We start from the raw sequence: 6021 nt of genomic DNA on the forward strand, positions 1-6021 counted from the left end.
ATGGACCACTAAGTGGATTATTTACCTTGGTGTTCACCGCTAATGAAAAAATAACAAGCTTTGCACTCTTCAATTACATTTTGAAGCAGAAATGGTACAGTGCTCATTTATTCTTTCAGTCATTGCCTTAGTTCACTTGGGCACCTGTAAAAGAATGCCACAGACTGAATAACTGATGAACGACAGAGATGAGTGTCTCCTCTTTGGAGATTAGGAAGATCAACAGATACTGCTTCCGTATCTGTTGCGGACCTGATTCCTGGCTCTTGGTAGAAATCTTTTCACTGAATCCTCTCATAGGTGAAGAGGCTTTTACAATGGCACTACTTTTATTCATGAGCACCTCACCCTCTTGATCCAGAACCTTCCCAAAGTCCCAACCTCCAAAACTGAGGGTTAGGTTCCAACTGGTGAATGGGGAGGGAGAAGGCATGATGCAGACATGTAGTCCAGAGGAGTCATCTGTGTTTCATCAGTGCCTACACTGTGCTGGACTGGGAATACACAGGAGGAAAGCCTGGCTGTTGGTTCAAGTCACCAAAGGGTGGTGATGCCAGACTGCACTGGTGATAATCAGGGCACCTTCTCTTCCTCACCGATCCTTCAGACACAGCAGTTCTTTTTTTCATAGGTTGGCTTATAGCCACGTAAAATATTACGTGGCTTTAAACAAAAGGAAAAGCATTCAGGAAACACTCTGCTCTAATTTAATCAATAGATGCCCAGAGTTGTGTAGCATCCAAGAGTTTTAGATGAATTTATGGATAAAACAATAAACCAAGTGTATTGCAATGGTGCGTCATCTATACCAACTTTACAAACTTCCCATCACCTTTCCCACCTAAAACTGAATCTCCTAAGTGGTTCTGAATTCTTACACTATGCTGGTAGACTCTAAACACATTACTGCCCATATCATTAGGAATGAGAAGCTGGGTTTTTCTTTTCTTTTCCCTTGAACCTTTTCTCTTCTCTGTCACATCTGTGCTATGTCTGGAAATAACTCGCCATGCTGGGGCTTGCAGAGTGCAAAGCTGCCATGTGCAAACAGCAGAGCAATTGGAGAGAGTACTTTTGGTAACACCAAGGGGGCTCTAAGCCACTGAGTTATCTTCCGGGCCCTAGGGAATCTTTTTCTCTGGACCACTTGACTATAATCAAGTGATCTATCTCTTTTCCCCAAAATTCTGATCTAAGCAAGCTTCATAATAACCACTGGATAATTATTTAAAATTAAATCAGGGTCTCAAGAGTAGTAGAGATAAGAACCAGGTGGACTGCCCCACAGCTTGGAAACTGGCCTCACATGCTGGGGGAAAAGGCAGCGGAGATAGAGAAGGGAACACCTAGTAGAGAATGTTGGGAGGACCCACTCGGGCTGAAAGCCGAGTACCAAAAATAGACTATAGACTGAACATAATGGCCACTCAATACCTCTATTGCAAACTACAACATCCAACAGGAGAGAGAACCAAAGGGAATGCCCTGCCACAGAGGCAGGATGGGATGAGGGTGGTGGGAGGGATACTGGGAACATTGGTGGAGGAGAATGGGCACTGGTGGAGGGATGTAAACAAATACAAACATGAAAGTTCATAAGTTTGTAACCATACCTCACAGTGATTTACTAATAATTTTTTAAAGAATAAATAAAATAAATAAATAAAATACAATGCCATTTTCCTGGAAAAAAAATAAATGAGGGTCTGCAGAGATGGTACAAGGTAAGGTGACTGCTGTGCATACAACTCACCCCTTTGATCCTCAGCACCACTCATGATTGCCTATAAGTACCAACAAAGGTCACTCGCTTTAGAATACAGTCAGGTGCTGCCCATTACACACACACACACAAACACACACACAATAAAAAGAAACAAAATGAAGTCAGGCTCTACATCCCTGACTCTACAAGAGTGAAGTGGAAGTCTGTGTTTTAACACACTATCCAAGAATCTTGTAGCTTGAGAAACATTGTCAGGTGGCAAAGTTTCCAGGCCGGGGGAGGGAAACTCGGGGAACTATCAAATCTCAAGAGAGGGCCTCTGGTTTTTGTTTTTGTTTTTGTTTTCAGTATTTTCATGGTCAAGGATACGGCACAACAAAGAGGGAAAAAATACATAATCTTTATTACTGGGTTTGAATTGAAACTCTACCACTTGCTAGTTAAGTGGTCCTGAATAAGTTAGTTAAGCTTTCTGAGCAGCCATTTTGTGCCTTTATTGTACATACAGTGACCGAGAGTAGGCGTATCTAAAGGATTACATGAGTCTAGGATGATGTATCCCAGCACATAACACCTGCTGAGCAAGCTTTGTTTTCCTTCCTTTCTGATATAATCTCCACAGCAAAGATGTAGTTTGTATTGATCAATATTATACCCTCCATATTCCACATAGCAGGTCGTACATAGTCTACATTTTTAATGGATCCATAAACATAGTCCTAATATTAACTTTTTTTAACATTTTCCTTTTACCTATCAGACATCAAGAGTCAATTAAGTCATAGTCTTACCAGATTTCCTCAGTAGTCACAAATCTCTGATAGCTGACATGCTTATGATAAGTCACCTTCAATCACTGCTGGTTGCCCCTGAGAAGCCTAGAGACTGCAAGACAGAAAATAAAAAAGAAATTCCCACTTAAATATAAGATTATACACATTAAGTTCTCTGTCACATACTAATATATTAGCATCTCTTCATTCTGAATTTTTTCTAACATGCTTGGCATGGTAACAGAAATTAAAATGTATAAATTAATCATTACAAGATATTCCTGGTTATTATTTTCTTTTTTTCATATTACAACACTAAAAATGTAACTTATAGGGCTATAAATCCAACTCTATTTTTCTGTACAAGAATTTAAGGTCCTCACATGTGGATTCTCTAATGGATGCTTTGTTGTTGTGAGGGGCACACCTGGCAAAGCTCGGGGCCGATGCAGCCTGGAAATTGAACTGAGGACCTCACATACTCAAGGCAGGTGCTCTGATATTTGATTTATATTCCTCACCCCATACAGTGCTTTTATACATGCTACCTTATACGCGCTGGGTTGGAGAGAGGGAGTGGAGAGTTCTTTCTGGCAATATTCAGCCTGGATGCCAGCTCAGTACCTAGACTGAGGTATGCCAAAGGCTACACCATGCTGGGGATCAAACTCAGAGCCATCACGAGAAGACTGAAGAGAATAGAGTCTTGAAGTCAGCTCTGTTACTTATTTGCTAAATGATATTACGTGAAATAAGGGAGCCTCAGTTTCCTAATCTAAGAAACAAATTTTAAAAATGAACTTCAAGCAATTTTTAATGAGGGTTAGAAGAGGCAATCGTATGAAAGGCCTATAAAACAGAGCAGGTGCTCAGCAAAATATTCTCCTAGTGCTGTCAGTAATGCCACAGAGAGATTCAGCAGTTCCAATTTAAGGTATCAGGTCTAAATATTTTCATAACTGTGATGTCAGATGGCTAGAGCGATAGCACAGTGGTTGGGCGTTCGCCTTTCACAAGGCCAAGCCGAGTTCGATTCCTCCGCCCCTCTTGGAGAACCCGGCAAGCTACGGCAGAGCCTGGCAAGCTACCCATGCGTATTGGATATGCCAAAAACAGTAACAATAAGTCTCTCAATGAGAGACGTTACTGGTGCCCGCTCAAACAAATCGATGAACAACGGGATGACAGTGACAGTGACAGTGATGTCAGAAGTAACAGTTGTTTATAAGCCTAGTTAGTTGAAAGACCATTCTTATGCCTCTCTAGAACAGTTATTAGCTAACAGCAGCCCTGTAACTCACAAATAATTTGAAGGCTCCTACATTTCCAGAGAGAATAAGGCTGTCAGTCCACAAGAGCCTTCCTGAGAATGTTCTCCCACATTTCCCACAGGACTTCCTTTAGCTAACTGCCCCAGCCTACGAGCTGGTTTTCTGAGAATGTGAAATCTGCCCTGTCTGCTGCTCTTTATCTTCTAAGGATGTTGACCATCTTGTGGTTAGTTCTGTTGTTTTCTATTGAATTGCAAACTCCATGAGGATAGCACAACGTCTTCTTCATTAACTGTTTAATCTCAAATATCAATTCTCTAACTATTATTTTCACAAAATTTCTGCTGGAAGAATATTGTTAATTTTTAGGGGTTTTTTTTCAAAATCTGAAGTTAATACTTACATAAATAATACTTACATAAGTAAATACATAAATAAAAGGTGTCTTTCATTTATGTGTATACATTTCAACATCAGTGGGTCTTGGTATGGAAATACCAACTCCATTAATAAAAATAAAAGTAAATATTTCAGCCTTAGCACTTAGAAGGGAAACATAAGGGACATCTGGTATTACACAGGCTCCATTTCATGGCCATGAAGTTGCCATAATGCACTGATTTCCTCTAAAAACAAAATAGGGGTCCACTGCCACTGCTGAAGGGGGTTGGGGGCCACTCCCAACAATGTTTGGCCTGTTAGTGTGGGTCCAGTTGAGTCTGTTGGGGGTCAGGCCCAGAGGTGCATAGGCAGTCAACTTGATTGCAAAGATGCAACTCACCCAACACACATGTTCCACCACTTTGAGCTCTGTGGGGCCATGCTCTCCCTTTATTTTTTTTTTTTTTTAAAGAAATATTTTATTGAACCACCGTGAAAACAAAAAAAATACAAGGCTTTCAGGTTTAAGTCACAGTCAAATACTGATTAAACCACCATCCCTTCACCAGTGCACCCGTTCCACCACCAAGAACCCCAATACACCCCCCTCCCACCCCTCCCCCCATCTAAGTAGCTGATGATATTCCCATTATTCTCTCTATATATTGAGTACATTTCATATTTCCATACAGAACTCACTATTGTTGATTGGAAATTTTCCCCAACAATCAGGCCTGCTGAATAAGCATCATCTAATAATTTCTCTTCCTTGGCAAAGGTGAAGACTTTGAGTCCGCGCGGCCGCGATAGCGGCCGCGCGGTTTTGGGTTTCTAATATTTTCATGCTCTCCCTTTAAATCCCTCTTGGGTCCGGCCTCATCTCTATACCTCCCTCCCAATCCTCTGATCCCAGAGAGGTTTAACTTTCTGCTAACAGCCTTCAAACAGCCATAAAGACTTTTGCCCTGAGTCGGCCCTAGGGACTACCTGGGTTTTCCTCTTAAGAGAAATGGATGATCTAATCTGTGAAGGAAGACAGGAGCTTTCTGTTCACTACCCCATTCTGGGACTAGCACCCAGCAGGTAATTAATAAACACCTGATAACTAAGTCATATCTTTGGGTAATATTTTCAAACTCACCTAACTAAAATAACCTAACTAGAGTAACTGGGAAACAAATGGAAATGAACCTTAAAATACCAGAAATTCTGTCAGGAAAATAGGTATCAGGTCCCAGATTGAGTGCTAGGACCTCCACCTTGTAAGCATATCCAACCCTGCCTTCCCAATCATAACTAGGAGGAAGTGAAGCGTCTCAGATCTGTATCCGTGGAGAGCTACTTATTCTAACACCTGCATTGCTACCCATGGAGAGTCATTTTTATCCTTTCTGCAGCCCCTCAGCTCGGCCACCCTCGTGTCCAGCAGAAAATTCACCTCCTGCAGACTGTAAGTCAGTCCTTTGAAGGTCGGGACACCACTTACTGTCCCAACCAGGAGGCCCGTCCCAGCATAGGGACTGGATCCTGGAGAGGCCTGCCGACCACTTGGGGAAAAAAGGAAAGTTCTAAATTCACTTCCAAAGGCTACTCGTCCCAAGAAAGCAGTCGGCCTGGAATTAACTGACTGCGGATTTGGGAAACTCTTGGATCAAAAAAGAAACCTGACTCTGCTAACAACCCCGGCCGAGAGGCCTCTGGGTCCTAGAAATCCGCACCCCCCAGCCCCCAATAGTCAGTTTACACGCCTCGTTCTGGGGGTTCCCTGGAGTCCTGTGCAAGAGGCGCTCTCGAAGCCGGCCAGTGCTGGACGACTGTGGCTCCGCTGTGCCTAGCGTGTTCCGAGGAGGCCCAGCATCGCGCTTCTGAG

This window comes from Sorex araneus, chromosome 1 (assembly GCF_027595985.1).
Source record: "Sorex araneus isolate mSorAra2 chromosome 1, mSorAra2.pri, whole genome shotgun sequence".
Classification (NCBI taxonomy): Eukaryota; Metazoa; Chordata; class Mammalia; order Eulipotyphla; family Soricidae; genus Sorex; species Sorex araneus.